General features: G+C 44.2%; 1 long non-coding RNA gene across 2 annotated transcripts; it reads left to right on the top strand.

Annotated features, from left to right (window-relative positions):
• The first annotated feature begins 359 nt into the window (after positions 1-359).
• LOC135580693 (uncharacterized) lies at positions 360-11,777 on the top strand. 2 transcript variants are annotated; one of them, XR_010475621.1, is made up of 3 exons: positions 373-654; positions 5,228-5,444; positions 9,594-11,777. It is a non-coding gene; the product is annotated as an uncharacterized LOC135580693 (long non-coding RNA). The 2 variants fall into 2 exon arrangements; XR_010475620.1 differs by lacking the exon at positions 9,594-11,777 and having other exon boundaries at positions 360-654; positions 5,228-5,561.
• Positions 11,778-23,569: the final 11,792 nt, after the last annotated feature.

The raw sequence follows: 23,569 nt of genomic DNA, 5'->3' as shown, positions 1-23,569 counted from the left end.
GGCACTCTTACTGATGTGAGACTATTCTGTATGCTCCGGCCATATATTCATAGTAATTTGTAGCAATTCATTAAAAATAAGTTGCCTGTATTCCTAACAGAACAGCAATTAATGTGTATTGAAATAGTGATTGCTTTGCTGTAGTTCATTAGGAAGTCATATTTTAATTCCTATTTAATTACAATCCAGTTACTACCATTTATTACCAATAATTCTAATGAGGCAAAATAGGAGATATATTGGGAACTAATGATAATGCTACAAAGGTTCATTTGGAATTCACACAAAAATTCCTATTTAATTACAATGGAATTACTTATACTTCGTTTGTACGAGATGGGATGTGGCTGTGATCCTTCCTGAAGGACCAGCCTCTGCTGACCATGGCTGGTGGTTCATGATCCTCTGTGCTTCAGCCTCCAGCACACAGAGCAGCATCTGCTGGGTGTGCCAGGATGCAGCACGGCTAAAGGGAGGGCAGCTGCTCTGCCTCACACACAGCTCGTTTGTGCACCTTGGTTGAGTGCAAGTCCAGACCTGCCCTGACGTTCATCCACCGGGCTGCCTCACAAGGCCACCGACTATGAGACAGAGCCCTGAAGACAGAGCTGTGATCAAACAGGAGGAACTGCAGAGTCAGGAGGAGGTGGACAGGTGAGGATGTGGTGGGCAGCTCTCTCTGCCTGGGGTCTCCTGCAGGGGGCTGGGAGATCAAATGCAAACCACAAGGGCTCAGGAGATCAAGTATGGAGAAGGTGCTCTCCTGTCCAGCATTCACGTGGGGATAATTTCTGAGTTAGAATGAGATGGGGGTGGTTGTGTGTAACGGAGGAGGGAGTGAGAGGTGCATGAGGGGGCACAGTGAATTCAACAAGGATGTAAAGCTGAAAAAAAAGGTGGAAAAGTGATGTTTTCAATTTTGTCCTGAGCCTGGCAAGAACTTTGCCTGATAATGGGGCTGGTAATGCAGCTTTTCTCTGGTAAGAGCTCTGCTGTGCTCCACCTGTGGAGGCTCCAGGGCTGCGGATCACGAAATGTTTATGTGAATTGCTCACTGTCATCTGAAAGAGTGTTTTCAGACAAGAATGGGTTTTATTAAAAAACCACAACACCTGTAGAGACTAAGAAGGAAGGGTACTAAGCCCCAGGGAGGCTTCTCGAGTCTGGGTCTGAGGGTTTGCCTAGTGCTTTTCCAGAAATGAGGATGTAGTCCCTGAAGTAAAATCAAGACTTGCATCTGAGTTCTCTTCTCCTTGCCACTTCTAGGAAAGATGAAATCTGGTCTAACATTAGACTTATCTTTTGAAACAAAGTTATGTGGTCATTCCTAGTTTTTGTAGCAAGACCACCTGATACAGGGCAATTTGAGGACAGTAATTTTTGCTTTGAGTTATACAGCCTGAAATATTTGTGGAAAGTTACTGTCTGCTTACCTTGCTTGCATCAAGGTTTGATGTCTACAATTCCCCTTAAAAGCAATGAGCCAAATCCATCCCTGATGTAAGCTGTTTACTGTAGTCAAACATATTCCACCAGGGACTGATTTGGTCAAACGTGCTTGATGCCATAATCCTAACTCAGCAGAAGTATTCCCATCCTGTAATCAGCTCTAGGCACTGGATATTTATAACATCCACTTACACAGGCCCTCACATTTTCTCCCATTCTAATTTTCTCTTTCTCTTTATTTCTCTGTGTGTCTATCACCTTTTTTCATGTCTCTCCAGATGCATTTCCCAGCATCAGATAATTGAAAGTCAGTGAACTGAGTTTCAGGTTATTTTGCTAAAAGATGCCTATTATTTTGATGAAGCAGGTGCACAGAATTAAAAAAAAAGTCCTCCGTAATTGCTACTTTACTATCAGGCGTCTGCTGCCTAATCTTCTTTGATGTTGGTAGAACAAGCTTTCTATCTCCTCTAGGATGATTACAGGGAACATTGCTCTGTTCCTCCTACAGAATCCATTCCTGATGGATATTAAACCTGGGTTATCAATTAAACTTTCTTTATGTGCCGAGTGATTAGAGCCAGGATTGTGTGTGATTTCTAGCATAAAGCAAGTCTGAAATGATTTCTGCTATTAATATTAATTAATCACTGGTATGTCAAACGTTCACGAATGAATGCACGAGGTGAGCATGTACAATTTACCATAGTAACCTGGGACTGAAATTATAACTGAACTGCTCTCATTTTAAACATTTGGCAACAGTTTCCATAAAGTCTGCTTGGTGTAATTAGCTGGAAAAAAATAAAAAGGAGAAGCTGAATGAATAACTAGCGTGTTAAGAGTATGGCTGTAGTACTGACTTACTAAAATGGCTGGCTCTTCCCTTCTTATACTCTGCTCTTACAGCTCTGACAAGCTTCAGATCTTTGGTACAAAATTTTGGATGCTGGTTATTTGCTCTTCTGAGTGAAAATAATACCCAAATGGGATCTTAAAGCGTGTGTCTGTGTGCTCGCGTGTGCATGCAGAGAGAGCAACAGTGCTCAGCAGAGCATGCACATCTGTATAGACTCAGATTTCAGAATATTCCAAATTTTTTAGGTTCAAAACCTAAAAAATGTCTAACCTCACATTACTCACATCTTCTCACGCTGACCAGGCAATGCCCACCACCTCCTCTCAACTTCTGTGTGCAACTTGGCTACCTCTGAGGTTACTCTGTACACACAAGTGAGCACACCAAACACTCATAGAGGTGGAGAAACCTCAGAAATGTGGATCCTTTAACAATCTTAGACCCTCACTGTATATGACTAAATTGTTTGTGTTGAGTGAGACTGTAGTGATTGCCTTACCATATAGAGTGACACAGGTACGTTTCCAAGTATTTAAGCAACATTTAGATCAGTAGTATCTCACTACCTCCTAAAGAGCAATGAAATTGGGCAAAGAATCATTATTCCTGTTCTGGAGGTGAAAAAGTTGAAGCCAAATAGGGAAGTGACACCAAAAACTATTACCAGAGTTGGAAATAAATGATCTCTTTTAGTGCCAATCCTGTGCTTTAGGTAACCTTGGAGCCAAAAGCTTGTAAGTCCGTATTATTGACATAATGGTAAACAGGCACAGTGATGACCATTGCACCTCTGACTGTTTAAGCCAGATGAAGAGCTGGCAAATGGGATTTAATTATGCCACCAAACTGATCACACAGCCTGTTCCCAGTGACGCATTTGCTGTTGGCAGGAGAATCAACAGTGCTGCCAGGCATTAAGGGACTTCTTTTTTTTTTTCCCCAAGCATGTGATGTTCTTTACACATACACCATCAGGTGCAGGTGGCAAAAAAAACCATGCTACTGCTTAATCAGCTGCATAGTTATACCCAGGACATCTTTCAGATGCTGTCAAGGTCCTCTTCTCAGCTGCGAGCTGTTCAGTTGACTGGCCCCTAAGACCCAAATTTACTGCTAGAGCAAGCCGATGCCATACCTTTGGCTTCCCTGGAGCTGTATGTGTTTACACGAGCAGTGCATGTAGCCAGCTGGATGTGGTAACTCGTGGTTCTTGCAAACACTTTCAAATTTCTCCCAAGAAATGCATCTCTTAGTTGGACACTTTCCCATTTGCATTGGCACATCTTAAATCTGAGTCTTGTTCAGCAAGTGCCCAGTTTATCCGTTACTCACATTGCCATAAATCTTATACAAAAGCAATTACGAGGAAAGTGTATTTCATTCTTTTATGGAATTCCTTAAAGCTGATGAGAACAGTCAGATGGCTATTTTCATCAATGAACCTTTGATAGAGCTTTAGGAAACAGAGATGGTGTCTTTTAATAGACCATTATTACCTGCCTTGGGTGCAAGGAGCTCTCATGCATTCCAAAAGTATATTAATGGCAGAGTAGAACATGACATAGAAATAATATTCCCAGAAAGGACCTTATTTTTCCGCTTTAAATGATTTCAAATGGATTTAGCCCTGACTAACTGCTGCACTCATGTACAGCATGGGAGGCAGATGCAATGAAACTCCACTTCTAGCCCACTGATAAGGAGTCGTGTGGCCCCTGTGGTGCAGCATGCAGATGTCTACCCTACAAGCAAACCCTGCTGAGAATTCATGTTGGTGTAAGCACCAAGTGTAGCATGGGGTGTTGGCAGGAGGCGAGGGCATGTAGCCATGCCACAGAGCCCTGAGTGAAGACATGGGTCCTATCATAGTGGGATCATGCAATGGCACAATAAACCGGCACCCTTTCTGTCTTTTACCAGAAGAGGACCCTGTGCAAGGTGTGCAATGCGCTTTGTCTCCCTACCTGCCTCCTCCACCCTCCAGCTTGCCTGACCCCGCTGTCAGGCTTACAAGTGGAAAGAAATGTCAGGGAATGGAGCTGTTTCCAGGAGCATGAGGAATAGTAATAGGTATTTGCCAAGCCAGGAGAGACACTGCATAGCAGGTTTCTTACTCTCATCTATTTCTGTCCACACTGAGTTTGCCTTATCCCTCCCCCATGTGAGGGTGGACTAGGGGAATGATATGGGACTGGCGGAGGTACCTACACCGTGACCTGCTGGACTTATACTTGAGTTCAGAAGCTCCCAGGTGAAGCACACAGGCAGAGGAGCAGCCCTCCAAAGTGGTTGCCTAGGCCAGATCTTGAGGAAATAGACTCCAAATGGTGAAGCTGGGAGAGAAAAGGTTCAAGAGAGGGAATAGAAAAGAAGAAACATAAGGGAGAGTAAAAGGGAAAATGGACAGAGACGTTTGCATTTAAGCAAAGCTGCTGCCTGTGGGAGATGCTGATTCCAGGGAAGGCCTGAGACAAAACCTCTGGGGGAAGCCAAGACAGGATTTGACTGCAGCAAGGAGCAAATAGGATATTCTGTGCTGCTTCCACAGGAGGCTTAGAGGAAAGAGGCCGATAGAAAAACGGATTTCTCTGTTTTAGGACAGATAAAGCATAAATGTTTCAAAGCCTAAAGGAGGAAATGATGAGAAATGCCTGCAAAATTGCTTGCCATAATTATGGAGCTTGGTGTGCACAAACGCCCACAGTGCTGCTGCCATGGTGTGCACCTTTCCGCAGCAGCAGCAGGGAAGGGATCAATCCAGCAATAGGACACTTCTCGTTTTCATATCCATCCATAGGCAGGAGCGAGATGAGCAGCGGGGGCTTGTGCAACACTGGCAAGCACGTAGCAGTATAATTCAGGAGATGAATGTGTGTCTGACAACAAACATACATTAACTAGCATTATCTCCCAAAATAGGAAGGCTGCAGTTTCCTGGCTTAGCAACAACTTCTCCAAGGGATGTTGTCCGAGGCCATGTGGTGCTGGGACCAGCCCCGGGTGCTGTGGAGGAGACCGGAGCTCCTGTGGCCACCGCATGGCCTGGGTACACGGTGCTGAGCAAGTCCCACAGGGCTGCCTTAACTACAGCTCTGCACCACCGGTGGTGTGGGAATCACCATGAAGACAAAGCTGGGTAAGGCAGGGCATTTGGAGCAAATTAACAAAATCAATAATAATAATATCCACTCTCTTCCATCGCTATTGTTTGAAACCAAATTATGTTTTGCTATAAACCAGTCTTGAAATAGTACTGCACTTTCATGTGTGGCTTTTAATTAAAGTTATGACTTTTTATAGGGACTCTTTTTTTTCGCCCCACATAGCATGAATTCTTTCTCCTCCATTCTACTCAGGTAGCTTTTCCTTTAAAGATCTTCACAGGCCATCTTTAAGGAAGAGGCAGGCAAGTGATTTCTGAAAGTGTGAACAGGTGGATGCTCTGCTACTAAAAAAGATCACTAGTGCAATAATTTCCTAGTTATTATTATACCTTTTAAAGGTTTTAAAATACATTATAATATATTTCCCCCTCACTTCTTCTGGCACCCTTCTTGCTCCTGGCATTTTTTCTCATTTAGAATAATAATTAATGAGGATTGAGGTATCTAATATATATTTTACTCCTTCTGTTTCAGTTCCTTAAGTAAGCATCTTGTCACATTTGTTATGCAAATTTTCACACATTGTGTGTAATTTCAGCAACATGTGAGAATGCCTCTCAAAATGCCTTGAGTGTTTTGGTTTATATATTTGTAAAAAAATTATCTCTTTTTTTTTCTTGAAAGTGACATTTTTCCATAGCTCTTTAGAGAAATGGATGAAGCTACATAATTGCTTCTGCTTTACTGAGGTAAAGGAAAGCAAAGAAACGTTTCTAAGTGTGAAGTGGTAGTAGCAATAGCAATAATATATATAACTTTTTTACAAAAAACCAGCACCCTGGTCTTGCTTAAAGGCTTTGAAACGCACAATTAGCAAGAAAGTATTGTCTCCACTTGGACACCTAAGTATTCTGCATGTGTTTAAATTTATTTAATGTAGATGATGGACCATGTAGCCTGTTGAAGATACAGTGAGAGTTCAGCCTATCCATTATGCATGTCAGATTGGTCTGTTTGCTTCTGAAAGATTAATTGTCTAACAGAAGTTGTCCTCACTGCAGGAAAAGGGATATTTGGACACAAGATGCTGGAGTGGTTATACAGAATGCAAACTGAAATGCAATATTGTTGGCACTGTGATAAGTGAATACTGAAAACTCAGGTATGAGTTTGGGCTTCTCTACCCTCTCCTCACCCAGGGCACCACCTTGGGGGCCCTTCCAGTGAGTCTGCAAGGACAACAAAACACCAACTAGCAGGGAGCTCTTGAGGTCTGAGGTCTCATCTCCTTCCTGAGAGGGCATTACCAGCACCAGACTATATCTGCTATGGCTTTGCCTATGCTAGTCTTGAACATTTATTGGCTTTGAGGTTGCCAGATTTTTTTGAAAATGAAGCATAAATCCCTAGAATTGCTCCAGTCTTATAAAAATTGGCAACACTAAAGCAGATTAAGCAGCACTCTCAGGAATACTGTATTATAAGAGTGCTGATCCTGTGTCCACAAGAGCCCTGGTCGCAGGGCTTGGTGCCTTCACTGAGAGCTGGGATGTGCTCGAGCAGCCCTGAGACTACTCTAAGCTACTTGTGGTCAGTGCTCTTGAGGGTCAGCTTCAGGGATCTGTGGCTGTTTTAGCACCATCCGTAGATTTGCCTCCTGCACAAAAGAATAAGAAATGGCAGATCCTGAGAACCACCACTGCCCCCAAAACTCAGCCAGGAGTCTCAGAAGCAGCACTGAGAGCAGAGCCCAGTGCTCTTTCCAGTGTACGGTGCTCTCCTTAAACTGGTGGAGTCCAGAGGAGTAACTCTGGGGCTGCTAAGTCTGGTACTTTCTATGTAGAACCACCCCCTCAAAAAACTCCCGAAGTTTTTAAAAGCTAATTGGGAGGGAACTAAAAGCAGCCTTATATTTAATAAAGGAGGGATATTTTGCCCTCCCCACCCCAAAAAGCTGTGCAATAAAAATGTAAATATCTGCCCTGAAGGCTTTCTTAATAAACCCTGTAATTTCCTTAAAATACTTTCTATAATATCAAAATCCTAAGCCACTTTGAGATGAGCTATTTTAGACTGTAATTGGGCTATTCATTCCCTATGCATACAGTGATCCTAATCTAATATGTAACAAGAACTTAAAAGCTAATCAATAATGGAACACGATTCTCTATCAGCAGAGCTGCCTGTTGACTCCTGTGAGAGGGATCTTCACAAGACAGCTCGGCTCTGATGACAGCCTTATATTTATTTTAAACATGAAGTTGAAACATCATCTTTCTCTGTATCGTCACTTCCAATTATTTTTGGAACAAAAACAACGGGGGGAAAGAGATCCTCATCCTGAAAAGTGCATTCATATTTGATAAATAGCCACAGATTCTGGTGAATGTTTACTGAAATGTAGGCTTGAAATGCTTTCATGAGCATTTTACTAGAACCGTTGATTATCTATTGTAACATGTGTCCGGGTCACTTTTCCAAGCTGCTCCTTTCCAACGCCTTAGAGGTTAAGCAAGAAAAAGGTCTGACTGCTCCAGTGTTGGGTTTCCATGTTTTCCCTGAGTAAGACTAAGGTAAAATTAGCATTGAGAGAGCATCAAAGTGAACTACCGCTTATTGTCCTTCAGTAGAAATTAAGAAGCCTTTTATACCCTCACGTACAAAAGACAGATTTCCACTTTTCATGTCTACGCAGTGGCTTGAGATGGAGTGGGCGAAGAGAAGGGGGTTAAGTGAGTACACAGATGTGCCTAAAACTGTATCAATCACAGGCATGAGAAAATGCCGCCCTTTTAATAGGCAGACTGAACCAACATGCACAGCTGGATTTCAAATTTTATGGGCTCTCTCAATAAAATGCAAGTGGAAGACATCTTACATCATTCCCACAGCTCTGGCCATTTGTGCGCTGCACCGCTTTTCCTCTGGGCTGCACTGGGGACGGAGGAGCTGAAGCCCCACAGTTGTAGCCATGTACAACCCCCTTGCCGCTGTCTGGAGCCAATTAATGTGCGTTTTGGAAATACATAGCGGGTTTCTGATGTCACGTACGCTTCCACAAAGTCAGTGGATTTAATCTGGAATTACTCAGAGTATGAGGGCTCAGGAGCCAGCTGGGAAAGCTCCTCTCTGGAGGGTCCTAAATGCCAGTGATTTCATACGATTATTTATTGAGCTTTATATCCTCATACACACCCCTTCTCCTACAAATTACCCCACCACTTCCCAGTCTTTCATTATGTTGTAGAGGTTAAGGCTTTACTAAGTAATCAAAACATCTAGGAAAGAAAGCTTGCTAAATGCTGAGCTAAGCTTAAACACTGACCTTATCTCTTAGCTGTATCAAGAACTTTATGTGCATCATAAAATATAATAATTGCTATGGTAGCTGCTCATTCGTATTAACTAAAGGTGTAAATAGAGTTGTGTAACACAGCCAGTGCTAATGTTGGGAGCATTAGAGAGGTCTACCCATTGAAAGGTTTAATTTATACACGTGCCCTATAGGAAAATTTTCTTTTTTTCCACTTAATAAATGTATTTACCATCTTTGAGGCATTTCTCTCTCATTCTGCTCCCACTCTTGCCTTGCAAACCCTTTGGGCACGGAAGGTAATTAGACAGTTGCAAGGAGATGGAAGATCAAGCACGAGGCTATATTTACCTTTGTTTCACTCCTGGTTTTAATAGTGCAATAATTGAACCTGTCCTTTTCCCAGGTGATGTCCCATATTTCAGCTGGGCCACACAGAGGGAAGGATAGTGAAAATATGTGTTCCTCATCTTTGTGTGACCGGTGGTGGGTTATTCCTAAGCCTGGGCTCTGTGCTGCCATCAATTCCTCACCTGATTCTTTTCACGTCATTTTGCCACTATTTCAATAATTTCCATGGTAAAATTAATAACTTTGTGTCAAATGCTCTGAGAAGTCTGTAGGAAACTATGGCATTGGAATGACTGGGAATTTTATAAACCTCAGTTGTGGACTGTATAGTATGTATCTTCCTGGTTTCTTAGCCATGTAACCCTTAGGACACTGACACAATTACAAAGCGTATTTATTTGTATATGCATAAAGGCATAGAGATACATTAATTGTATGTTGTAGTTGTTCATTTGTTGTAAGAAGGCTGGTTTTGCAGTTTAAGCTAGAGATTGATTGTCATTCTGGTGTTTTACAGGACTGAGCATAAGGCTCATGCCTTTTATACAGCTCTGATGGTGGAAAAAAATCTGGTGGTTTCAGTTGCACGTCCCACTCCTGAGCAGGACTTGTGTGTTCTTGGTGACCATTGCTGTGGTCAACAACCAAGTCTGTGTACTGAGAGCTGGTCACTTAAACAAGCTTCACCAGGACTTTGGGGACCATCGAAAATGTGGGCTGGCTGATTCCTGGACATCCCAGAGAAGCTGAGGATGGGGACATGCACTGAGACGCTGGATGGGTAAGATATGGTGGTCTGAGATTGTGTTAGGGCTTTAAAATGTTGGGGTGTGTGGGGGGTTCCTTCTTACTGGTGGAGAGTATCCTTTGGTGTGGGAGCATTCAAATGGTGGATCACCATGCTAAACCTGAATCACGGCTCAGTTGTTCTTGCCCTCTTGTTGGAAGGAAAAGACATTTTCCTGATGGCAGCTATTTCTTTTACTGCATGCTACACCCATTAGCTGCTAGACTGCCAGCACTGATCTGAAACTGTTGCAGCCCTAACTGGGTTCTGGAACCACACCATGCCTAGACAATGTATTCACCCCACCCCCTAAATGAGGCGGTGTGGGTGAAATTAATTTCCCATGCATTTGGTGAAGTTGCATTTGATATATCTAGCCCAAGAAACAGAAGTAATGTACTTAGATTGCAAAAGGCATCTCCTGCATTTTTTTGCAAACATACTCTCTGTAGTCTTAGTTTAGTATTTTCCCTTTGCCTAGCTGAAGCTCAGTCTGCACCTTGAATAATACATGTAAGTTTTTGATTGACATTCAGTCCTAAGCATTTAGCTATCTTGATGTCTTGTCAAGTCATCCTTTGATAAAAGCATTTCAGGTGCTGCAAAATGTAATCACTTCACTGCAGCATTCTACTTTGCAGATTCGAGATTCTCTACATATATTTCAGCTGAGGATCTTGGCACTGTCAACAGATCTGTTCCATGGATGATTTTGGATGGATCTATTAATATTGCCTCTAAGAGTAGTAAGTCCTGCTCCTTTACAAAGTGAATCATCTGTCTCTCCTGTGGACAAGTTAAGTTCTCCCTCACTGGACTTGTAGTCCACAAGTTGGCAGGGTTTCCTGTTTTGTTAATAGTCTTCAAACAGCAGTAGAGTCATTTCAAAAAATGTTCAGCCCAGTTTTGGGGCCAAGTATTATGTCTTTCAGTTATTTGTTCTTCTAGACAGGCCATGTCACCATTAGTCATACTTCAGAATGATGGTTTGCTTTCATTATTCACTGACTGCACTGCTTCTGATTCAGTGCTTTCCAAGTCAGCAAGATTTTCCTGTGCTAATTCATCTGAATCATTTCTAGAAGAGTTTATATCAAAGGATGCATTCTCAATGTTAATAAAGTGCAGGGTTTTGAAACAGCTTGTAATTCTGGTTCTTTAAAAAATAAGCTTTTTAGATGTGTTTCTGCTATGTGTGTGAGCACAGTGTGTGTCAGTAAGGGGGGCTTAACATGATTGATAGCCCTTTCCCTTTTTATTTATGTTCTGTTTGGGACATCTAGCACACACAGCCAGGCTAATGTGGGTCCAGAATGAACACTGGCTCTACTGCAGCAAAACCAGCAGCCCCAGCATGGTTTAGGATGTGGCTCTCAGACACCACGACTCACAAGGCCCTTTAAACCTGGCCACCTTTCTTACCTTCACCGTTTTCTTGCCTGACCACTTCTTATGTCAAACGAGGATGACTGAGATCTCCTGGAAGGTCTCAGTACTGTGGATTATTGGTAGGGCTCAAGTGATTTGTGTGGTCTGATGTGGGCCCATCTACTCCTGTGTTTGTTTAATGCGAACATACAGTGAACCCACACATTTATATGGTACACATCTGGCTCTACACACCTGTGTCATTGGTTGCATTTCTGAATGGGTGTTTGTTCACTCGAGGATTCCTTGGTTTGATTGCTGTTCCTGACCTCCTCCCACAAACACGAGTCTATCGTCTTTCATGTACTCTTACATTCCTGGTTGTCAGTCTGCCCATAGCAGCAATGCATTGCGAAAGAACAAAAGAGCAGAAAGAGATAGTTAGGCAGAAACGTAGCTATCCAGACCATCTGCTGTGCCCCACTTCACTGAAGCCATCTCAGAACCTAAGGAAACAAAACCAAAACAATGGACCCTTTGTAACTCAGGTTGCTATCATAAAATAGAAGTTTTCTGAATGCTCTGGGAAGAACCTAAAGGAGTTGTGCCAAATTTGGGATTTTTAGGGTCAGAGTGCAGAGAAGGAGAATTTTTACAATCGGGAAAAAAAAATCTTTTCACTTTGGAATTAGAACAAGAGTTGCTCAAATGCTCACATGAAAAGGAAATGTTCTTTTTAAACTTTCCAATTAATGCTAATTACCAAGAGTATGTTCAGAATGTGACTCTCCTCAGTAGGCCCCAATGACCCTTAGGATTGGTGTCTACAATGTCCACTTTATTCTAATAAAGCTCACATCCCGTGACTTTCTAGAGAGTCAATGAAAAGAATTAAGATGTTACACCTAGTCAATCGTAGTTATCTGTAGAGTTTAATATAGAGTCAATATTGTATTTAGATTACTTTGAGTGCTCTCTTACCTTAAAAAACAAACAAACAAACAAATACAGGTATCAGCTTGGTTCAGGTGAATCAGATTCACTGAAGTTGCCAAGTTTCTTCTCATGTTGGTCAATGGGACTTGTGCATCGAGTCGGAACGTGGGATGTTTTTTCCTGAATATCTAGACAGCTTTTTCTGGAATTTGAAGGCACCTATTGATTTTAGGTGCCTGGAGACTTATATGTGGTTGCAGAGTGGGAGGTCTGCATGGCTCCCAGCCTGCTCAGCTCCCTATTTTAAAGAGAGAAAACATGGAACTCACCTTTTACCATCACTGTCCTGCCTTAAGGACTTGGCATTTCCCTTTGGCAATACTTGAAACTATGCACATTTCCCCCCCTTCCTTCCTCCCTTCCCATCCCATTCCAGGACACTTTTTTTGATTTTTCTGATCCCAGTTGGCACAGCTGACAATTTTGAGTCCCAGGATTACTGATTGTGCTTGTTGCTGCTCAGATCCCTTCAAGGTCTCCAAGTCAGTACAAAGCTCTGGGCTTTCAGCCAATTTACTCACAGGTTTATCATATGCTGACACTGTTTCGCTATAAATAGGTCTACCTTTACTGACATTATTGATTCAACTGCCTCTCTTCTCACTAATACTCTTTTTAATGTATCCAACCTACCTTCGTATTTCACCTAATGAAAGACTGAAGTCAGAGGGGTAGAGGTCGAAGAGGTTAAACTGTAAGTGTAAAGGTCTCAGGCTTTAAAGTCAGTGTTTGCTATGTGACATCCACAAGCTTGTCAGTGGAGCAAATCTGCAATGCTGAGCTCCCCTTTCCACCAGGAAAAGTTAGCCGTCGAGCCAATTTCACATTTTATTACTAACAATATGAATTAAAAGAAGCTCGTTTTGCAAAACTCTCCATCTCATCCATTCGTGGATTAACAATCATAACACAGACCCTAATCTGCCCATCTCAGACTGTATGATTCTGAAAACAGGGAGCAAATTTTCCCTCGTAGATATGACCACAGCTCACATGTTGTTTGCCTGGGAGCTAATTCAAGTCAACAGACCAAAATTGTAGCTATCTTACTTGTAAACTCAGCTTTAATAGGTCATTTATGCATATTCTATGTATAGGGTGTCTTTTTGTGACTGACCGGGCAGTTTTTACATGCACTGTAGCTCTTTGGTGCAGTGGGAGCAGAAGTGCTCAGCAGTGTGTGTTGGTGTCCATGCAGGCAGCAGCGCTGTCCTGATGGGATGGTGCTTTGCTCTGGGAGACCTCTACTCTCACCTGATCACTGCAGGGAAGGGCCAGTGGACAACTTGTGCAGCATGGCGGCCACCAGGTCATGCACCTTGCCCCACGGATGGTTGCAGATTCATTGCACCCTTACAAAAAAACAAGTTCTCAACAGGTAAGTGTTTAGACATGGCAACAGCAGTTGAGAGCTGGAGAAGACTATGCTGCAGCACAGCGGTGAGTGCATGGGGAAGTGCTAAGGGACAGATATTGGGTCTGTGCTTACCAGTCAAGAGAAAGAAAGAGAAAGCTGCAGAATGAGATCAGTGTAGGGAAAGTCCACTAGTGTACAGGACTAAAAGTCATTCAAGATGAGCTCAGCAGGGCAAACCTGGCGGCAGCACTGCCAAGGGCTCCAGGAGCTGTCAGAGGTGTTGGGGAAGGTCCACGGGTTCACAGCAGCACGAGTCTGATGGGACAGCAGGTCCCAAGTGACAGCATCACCCCGAGGAAGTATCTGGGAGCCAGCTGCTCATCATCTCCACACCGTGGCTATCTCCTGTCCTCACTGTGTTTCTGTGCCAGGTTGGCAGACTAAAACCCTTACTTAATTTCCTATTTTATTTTCTGATGTTTGGGCTTCTGGACTCAGCTCTGGTACAGCTTGCAGAGGCCATGGTGGCCGAGGCCACAGGACTCCTGGCATCCAGCCTTTCCACCGTCAGGCTGGGTGCCCACGGTGTGTTGGTGGCCCCTTGGAGCTGGCTTTGGCCAAATGTCCTCAATGGGGCAAGAGGGTGAAATTAAACATCCAGATCTGGCAAGGGGAGCTGCCAAGGCTGCCAGAGCAATAGGACATTTAATACCACACTCAGACTGAACAACATCCCCCCCCTCCTCCCCACCCCCAAAAATAAATCATAAGAGATAAGAAAACATTTCACATTGTTGAAAGTTTGTGCTGTCTCTGAGTTCAGACATGTTAACATTAACCTGGGAATTAATCAGAGATTTTCATTTGCTCCTTGTTCTGAGCTATAATGAGCCCTTTAACAGTGTAAATAAAAAGATCTAAAGATTCAATAAACTATAATGTCACAAAAGGAAATCATCTAGCATGTGAGGCCTCTGTGTTAAAAAGCATCACACAGCTGGAAACAAATGCTTCTGTATAACATTGTAAATAACCTCTAAGCCCACCACTAATTAAACTGAAGCTTCACTTCTCCTGGGCATTGAATACATGAACCAATTAAGAAAACATAATTTCTTTTCTAAGAGACCTGTGAGGTCCCCCTTAAAAAAAAAAACATGGGGGAGAGAAGGGGAGAAAGAAAAAGAACCAGTGACAGAGAGAAAGAAAGGGAAGGAAATGTGAGGGGGGAAAAGAAAAAGAAGAAAGAAGTTTCACAAGAGGGACCACACTGATGTGCTGGGGTTACAATAATGAGACATTTTTGCTTTAAGCAAATTTTGCACCTGTAACCTGCAGAAATATAGCCATAGCACTTGAAAAATTACTTCAATGCTGCACAGTGCCATGAAAATTTATCTTTGAGATGATTTTATTGCATGGTTACCCTAGGCAATTAAATCAATAAATCTTAACTGTCAGAAAGGTTGGCCTGCTGCCAGGAATAAATGAAATACACGAAATCAGTAAATAAAAGGTTTCTGACAACTCATTCTAGGAATTATTTAGCAGCTGGGCTTTTTGTTGGTGGTGGTGTTGGTGTTGCTTTTGTCTGCGGCATTTATTGACATTCTCCGTGAGAAACGATTATGCTAACATAAACAACATAACACAGAGATATAGATAGATGGGAGAGAAGAGTAAGGCTCTTCAGAGTAATAAATTACCCTCCTGGAATCGCACGCCAACAGCAACTTTGGGGGGCTGATAGCACTGACAGAGGCGATTAGAGCACTGGGGTCTGAGCTGTGGGCTGGCAGCACATCGACAGCCCTTGTGCCAGACACCGGGAGGCTTTTCTGTTGGCCCACGGTGCTTCATTATTAAAATAGATGTGCTGTTTTCATTGATCGATTCAGGGATGATTGAGATTGAAATGTGCCGCGATTGAGAGACGGGGACGCAGCTTGATGCAAGCAAGGTGTCCGCTTTATTGTATGGCAAACATACATTTATATAGTCTAAGGCACACATGTTTCATGCTGATTGGCTAATCACTTTAACAGACATTAAGCTAGCTAAGGCGGGAATCTTAGTCAGGCAGTGTTCGCATGGTAACAAGATCGTTATCTCGTAGTCACAAGCTGTCCCCCGCTCCAGGGCTCCAGGGCGCAGGCACCCCCACCGACCACAAGCTCCCCGCCTCCAAGTCGCCTCACAACTACCGCAACACTTAACTTTATTCACACAACAAACTAGCCTATTAACTCCAAATACAGAAAACTAACTCATCAACTCTAAATTCAGACAACCCACATCTCCCCCTTTTTGTTTTAATTAACTGACCCTCCCAAGGTCAGCAAACGACCAACTCGAGGACATCTTACTAACAGCTCCGTACTGGGGGTTTTCGTAATTTCTTTCTGATCTTGGTCCGCTCCTTGCTGCACGAGGAAAATCTTGTTCATTGAAGCAGTTATTGATTTTGGAAGCATTGTAACACACATGGGATTACTATTAATAATGCTCATTTGAATGTCTTTGGCGCATTCAATCTTAGAATATAAAATGTCCACAGACCTTTGTGCTACAATTTTCCCCCAATCGTCAGAATAATAATCATACCGGGGAGAATATTCTGTCTCTCTACCTGTTATCAATAACACCTGAACTGTATTCCACTCAATTGTTAGGCAGTTATCACACCAGTGTCCTACTGTATGGCGATTTAGCCACTGTGATTTTCCACAATTAGCACAAATTCTACAAATCCACGGATTACATTTTTCACATTGGGGACACTTAAGCTCCCATTTGTTAACCTCTGGAACAGAGTTCATTCAATTATTGATCGGTAGTGTCTTCTATGTCAGTCGCAGGATCAGGACCAGGAATGTCTTCAGGAGGCTGCTGCAATGTCTCTCGAAAAGGTCTCACGTTTTTAGCTGGGATCCAGCGGGGACCTCTTTCTGTGGAAACACAAGCATAGCCTCTTCCCCACGTGACAAGGGGATAGGGTCCCATTACTTTACCTGTTTTGGGGTCCCGGATCAATACTGGCGGCTTAATCTTGGGTTCAAAAAAGGTGTTTGTGCTAAAATGACGAACTACTGGAGGATTGCTGTCTAATAGGGAACAATTCAAAAAATTAAAAACATACAAGGCTTTCTGTATTCGCTCCTCTGGCGTAGCAGCCCCTATTCCCCCTTTTTGTTTTAATAACAGGCGTTTTAAGGTTTGGTGAGATCGTTCTATCAAAGCTTGTCCCGTAGGAGAATGAGGGATACCTGTAATGTGTGATATACCCCAAGAGGCAAAAAAGGTAGTTAAGGTTTTAGATACATATGCGGGGCCATTGTCAGTTTTAATTTGAGAGGGTACCCCTAAAGTAGCAAAAGCGCGCATTAGATGTTTTTGCACATCACGTGCTTTTTCTCCTATATGACAGGAAGCAAATAACATTCCTGAAAATGTATCAATAGAGCAATGAACAAACTTTAAACGACCAAATTCAGCAAAATGAGTGACATCTGTTTGCCAGAGTTGAAGGCTCTGTAGCCCTCTGGGGTTGACTCCTTCTGCTATAGAAGGGAAAGAGTGCCTTTGACAATCAGGACACACCGCAATGATATTATGGGCTTGTTGTATAGTGAGGTCAAATTGACGCTTAAGGCCTGCAGCATTTTGATGAAAAAAGGAGTGGCTGAGTCTAGCTTGCGCTAATCGATCTGGTAACACCTGCACCGGTAGCGTAAGCAAATCCGCTTGTCGGTTCCCTTCTGCAATAAAACCAGGTAGAGAAGTGTGAGATCGAACATGCATAATAAAATAAGGGTGAAGACGGGAATTTAACAGAAAGATGAGTTCTTGTAACAAATTAAACAGTGCCATATGAGAAACATCTCGTAGCACAGAAGCTTCTGCTCGGCTAACAATTCCTGCAACATAAGCAGAATCAGTGATTATATTGAGAGGAATAGACCATTTTCGAAACACTCGAACAACTGCAGACAATTCTACTATTTGAGGAGAACCCTGCACAGTCTCTACATCTGAGCTCCACCGTTCCCGATGGTCATCCCAAAGGATAACAGACTTGTGAGATTTGCCAGACCCATCTGTGAATACAGTGAGGGCTTGTAAAGGCTGGTCACTCCGCTTTGGAATAGGTAAAAGGTGGAAATCGATGCTTAACAATTTGTGAGAAGGCGGATGAGAAGTGAGTTGGCCTGCATAGCCAGTTAGAGCTATGCCTAGTGCATCTGATTGTTGTTGTAACCATTGCAAGTAAACACTTGTTACCGGCATACATATGAGGGCGAAGTCCGTGCCTGCCAGGGTAAGTAATCGCTGTCGAGCCCTGATGATTAAAGATGCAAACATCTCATGTTGGGTAGAAATCGTCTTTGTGGCTTGGTTAGGTAAAAAAATCCATTCAATGATCAGTAAAGGGTCAGTTTTCTGGCAGTCCCATTGGAAAATAAGTGCATGAGGCTGTCTAGCAGGATTAAGGATGATTAATTGAAAAGGCAATTCTGGTTCCCATCGATGCGCTTGTCTGGAGGTAATCGCTGCCGCAGCTTTATGCAAGGAAGTTATGGCTTCAGGACTGAGAGTTCGCGGAGCGTTTAAGTCCGAGCTTCCTTTAAGCATTTCGAATAAGGGACGAAGATCCGCATTAGTGATTCCTAACAATGGTCTGACCCAATTGATTGTACCCAGCAGTTTTTGCATGTCATGTAAATTCTTTACATTCGCCTGTATTTGTAAAGGTTGCGGAGCAATAGTCTGAGCCCTTATACGCCATCCTAAGTATTTCCAAGGTGGTATTTTTTGAATTTTTTCTGGTGCAATACAGAGGTCTGCTGATTTTACAGCAGCCACGACAAGGGCTACAGCTTCCTCCATGACTTCATGGTGCTGTGCTGCCACTAGAATGTCATCCATATAATGATATAACAATGCAGCAGGTACTACAGTTCTGACAGGACTAAGTATTTTTGCTACATACCATTGGCATATTGTAGGGCTATTTTTCATTCCCTGCGGTAGCACAATCCACTGGTATCTTTGCAAAGGAGCTTGCATGTTGACGCTTGGTACAGAAAAGGCAAATTTAGGGGCATCGTCTGGATGCAATGGAATGTTGAAAAAACAATCTTTGAGGTCTATGATGGTTAAATGCCAATCTCTAGGGATCATGGCGGGTGACGGAAGCCCAGGTTGCAGGGCCCCCATGTCTTCCATAGCGTCATTAATTTTTCTGAGGTCATGGAGCAAGCGCCACTTGCCAGTCAGTGGAGGCGGCGGGGGGGGAAAGGACCTGCAACTTTGGTAGGCAGTAAGTGAACAGAGGAGTCAAGTAGCGTTACTGTGTGGGCGGTTGCCAGGTCCAGGCCGGCGCTCCCTGCTGTTGCTGGGCGGAGACTGGAAACACTCCCGTTTCCCCCCCCGGCGTTTGTGGGGGCGCCGGTCGCGGAACTTGTGTCTGTGCGCGCCGCGGTCCCGCGCTCTGCGATCGGTTTCCCTGTATGGGGCGCCCTTGAGAGTCGTATTTAGATCGACACTGGTTAGCATAGTGGCGCCCTTTTTGGCACTTAGGACAAACTCCAGGTATTTGGGGTCGTTTCTCAGCATTGGCACTAAAGCAATCTTTTTTAAGGTGTCCCGGTTTTCCACACCCATAGCAGTTTCGCTGTGGGTCGGCGCCCATCAGGCTGTGCATGGCCGCAAAAGCAGCAGCCATGGCCTCATATTTATGATCCATAGTGCCAATTCTATTACAGGCTTCCACCATTTCAATTAAGGTAGGGTTTTGATTTGGGAGAGACTTCAAGAGCTTTTTACAATCGGCGTTAGCGTTTTCCACAGCCAGTTTAAGGAGTAAAATCTCCCGAGCCTGTACGTTATCAACTTGCCGCTCTAAGGCTTGTTTTAATCTATCCATAAACTGCATATATGGCTCACGGGGTTCCTGAGTGATACTAGTGAATGCTTTTTGGGGTCTGCCAGAGTCAGGGACTCTCAACAAGGCCCTTTTCGCTTCTTCTCTGCCTGCTTCCAAAGCCTCCCGAGGAATGTCCCTAGCTTGGGCCGCGGGATCCGAAAACTGCCCTGTTCCTGTGAGGTGCTCTATAGTCAATGCAGCTAAGGCGGCATTAGCATGTCCTGCATAACCCAGCAAAACTGTCTGCAATCCCGTTCTCCATTGAGACTCCCACATTGTATATTGTGTTGGGGTTAATAACAATCGCGCGAGAGATTTTAAATCATGTGGGGTCATGACATATGTATCGAATACAGAAGATAAAAGGCTTGCAAAATAAGGGGAAGACAACCCATGCTCGGTAACTGTACGGCGCAACTCCTTAATTACCGAAAAAGAAAGAGCTTCCCACTGAGCTTGAGCCCTCCCCCGTCCTTGGTATATAACGGGGGCTACTATAGTTCTGGCTATTTCCAACTCCCCCTCGTTTATCGCTTGGCGCTTAATCTTTCCCCAAACCTCATGAGGATCAGGGGGAAAAAGATCAGGTTCCTTTTCAGGGTAAATCGGACCCGGGTCAAAGGGATCACCCTCCGGGGGATATCCAGCAGCACAAGCTAACGGTGGCGCAGAGGGTTCCGCCCCACCAGCGATTTTAGAAGGGCAGGAGGGAGGTGACTGAGCTCCCTCCTCGGAGCCTCGCTGATTTTGCTCTTGTGCCTTTATGGTTTCAAAGATTTTTCTCCAACTGGGGAGCATATACTGCGCTTCCTCATCTCCTGAGGTGGCTGCGTCCCATAACTTTACCCCCACATCGTCCCAAAGTTCACGCGTAAAAATAGAAGAAGCAGTCACCGCGGGGATCTTAACCTGCACCCATTTAAGGATTAACTTAAGATCTTGTTCCGAAAGAGTCTTTTTCCCATGCTTCTTAAGTAGAGCTTTCATAGGCTCATAAACGTCTCTCTCAGGGGAAGACTCCTGATTCCCCATTTTGCTAGTTTCCCGCAGCTCACCTCTCGTTCCAGACGGAGGGATTGTTTGGCCGGCCGGCTTATCCTGCTTCCTTTCAGCAGCTCATTCCACGTTCTGCGGGACTCGCGACATGCCACCAGGTAGGCGGTTTTTCAATCCTCGGCGGTTTCGTCGCTGACGATCACGTCGGAGGTCACCAATTTGCCGCGATTGAGAGACGGGGACGCAGCTTGATGCAAGCAAGGTGTCCGCTTTATTGTATGGCAAACATACATTTATATAGTCTAAGGCACACATGTTTCATGCTGATTGGCTAATCACTTTAACAGACATTAAGCTAGCTAAGGCGGGAATCTTAGTCAGGCAGTGTTCGCATGGTAACAAGATCGTTATCTCGTAGTCACAAGCTGTCCCCCGCTCCAGGGCTCCAGGGCGCAGGCACCCCCACCGACCACAAGCTCCCCGCCTCCAAGTCGCCTCACAACTACCGCAACACTTAACTTTATTCACACAACAAACTAGCCTATTAACTCCAAATACAGAAAACTAACTCATCAACTCTAAATTCAGACAACCCACAGAAATGCCTTCTTGAGACACGGAGGTGACATTTCCGCTGGCCTAAAGAGTCCAGCATTCACCACAGGAGATGCCAGTTTTGACAGTGAAATCATAGTTACGCCTGTGTAAACCCTAAGTAGTCAATGCAGCTGCATTGTTTTTTATGCTGGTGTTACAAATCTGAAGGCTGGAATCTGATTTCACTTACCCTGGCATTTGATGTGTTAAGTCAATGTGAAATAACCTGGAACTAGGCTCAGGCTCTGTCTTGCTCCAGAAGAAACTCTGGTGATGGCAGGTGACCTGACTAATTAACTGATAGATTTTTAGTCATGGTGGTCATCCGTTTAAGCTCCTGAATACCAACAGGCCACTCAATTTCACCTGGTAAGTCCTGGTTCAAGTCAATCTTTACTAGCTGAACAAGTCAATTTCTTTAGAAGGGCAGCAGCTGTGGGGGGATCTGCAGAGCCCCAGTGCCACCAGTGACAAGGACAGCACTGCCAAAGGAGGGAGCAACCCACTGAGCTGGGCAGTGAGGAGGACACTCCTGCCTAGAACAGAAGTAATTATATGGTCTGCAAGGCTGCTCCCTCATCACCATCTCATTGGGGAAGCTTGGAGAATATGCGTCTGTCCTTGAACCAACACCAGCCCGGTGGAGCCAAGAAGGGCTTTGTAGTGTAGTGTAGGAAAGAACCTGCTGCCAAAATGTCTGTATCCAGTCTCTGGACAGCCAAGTGCCCTTTGGTCACAGGAGTCCTAAGGGAGAAACTCTCTTCTCTGCCCGGGGCGGGGGATGCCCTGGACACATGTCTGAAGGAGGCTCCTCTTGGCTAATCAGCTCCCAAACGGTAGAGGGCATTTGAGATCTGAGTGCTACACTGATCCGGATGGGTCGCAGCCCCTTTCAGGTACAGCCAAAGCCAACGGCCTTTTACAGTGCTGACTGACGAGTAGCTTCTCATTGCAGATAATTCCCTGCCAGCATGTTACAAATGTATAGGTGATTGCTCTTAAACTGATGGCTTGAAGCACAATAACAGCCTTTTTATTTAGTGCCTGTTAGATAGGCAGTGAACGTAGAGTTGCAAAAAAAAAAAGTTGCAGAATTTTCTCTCAGTTACACCACTATGAGGCTGAAATTCCTAGGGATGGAGAGTTAATCAAGGCTTGTGGCGCTGCCCAAAGCCCACAGTCAGCACTAAGTTGTACTCAAGTGTGCTGAGCTGTCTGGCAGCCGCTGCTTCAGGTGGGAATCACCCTTTGGACGCAGCAAACACTGCGGGGATTTGGTCTTGCAGCGGGTTAGAGCTGGCGTGCTGAGCGAGAGGGAGAACTTAGAACGGCTCTCTTAGGAAGCACAAAATGGAGCAGTTTTTCTGTGCCTTTGTCCTGTTTCACCGCACCCATTTCTCACAACATCCCCCAGCCAGGAGGCTGAACCCTAACGTGGAGCTGCCTGCAAAATGGGGAGCGGGTGGTAGTGGTGGTGGGGGTTGTTGTTGTTTTTTGATTTTCCCACTGAAATTTTCCTTTCAAAATGTAAACTCTGGAGCAAATCTTTACATGATCCCCCCAAAAAGCACAGCAGCCGCAGGATGAGGCCACCATGTGCCAGCAACTGCAAATCACCGCTGAGCCCAGCAAAACACACAAGGTGCCCCAGGGCTGTGGACAAACTAATGTGTGAGAAATTTAACCAGAAAGCAGCTGAGAACAACTCCAAAGCTGGTTTCACAGACGAATGACTTTAACTTGAAGGAAAACTGATCCTAAAGGTTATTGCCCAAATTTGCCAGTATTTTTGGCCTAGCAAAGCCAACACTGTCAGGTACTATCTTTTCTTCTGCGGCCCAGTTCCTGAGGTCTAACCTACTAACTCATCCCTTGTGTTTAGCGGCTTTCATCTGCCCATAGGCATACAGGTTCCCAAAAGAGAAGAGAAAGTCTCATTTCCAGAAGGCCACTCTACACACATGCCTAGAAATATCAACAAGGACTTTTCTGTAGCTCATATGATGACTAACTTCTGTTTAACATTAGCTTCACATGTGGTTTGTGTGCTGAACACATTTACATTAGCTGTAATAAAGTCCTTCGAACCGCATGGACACAGTATGGTGGTGGTGGGGGGGAACGACCCCTGAAACTCCCCACGCACATGTGCATTTTTCAATCAAAGGGATAAAAGGATGCCTAAATTCACTTTGAAATGCAGCTGGTAAGTGCAATTCCACTCTATTACGTGCAGCTGATCCTGCATTGCTTTCCTTTTGGACCATGTAGGAGGGGCTGAAGGGAGTTTCAGCCTTTTAGTGAAAGGATTTAGGCTACACTTCCTACTCCTGAGCTCCACAGGCCACAGGAAACTGCAGCCAGACTTTTCAGATATAAATAAGGCTTCACAACCTCTACGTCTTTCATACTGGCAACCAAACATCCTGTGGTCTAGAGCAGCGCGGCATGGGCCAGATTCATTCC

This window comes from Columba livia, chromosome 12, assembly GCF_036013475.1.
Source record: "Columba livia isolate bColLiv1 breed racing homer chromosome 12, bColLiv1.pat.W.v2, whole genome shotgun sequence".
NCBI classification, from domain to species: domain Eukaryota; kingdom Metazoa; phylum Chordata; class Aves; order Columbiformes; family Columbidae; genus Columba; species Columba livia.
Note: the sequence above shows the minus strand (reverse complement) of the source record. Positions and strands in the feature narration are given on the sequence as shown.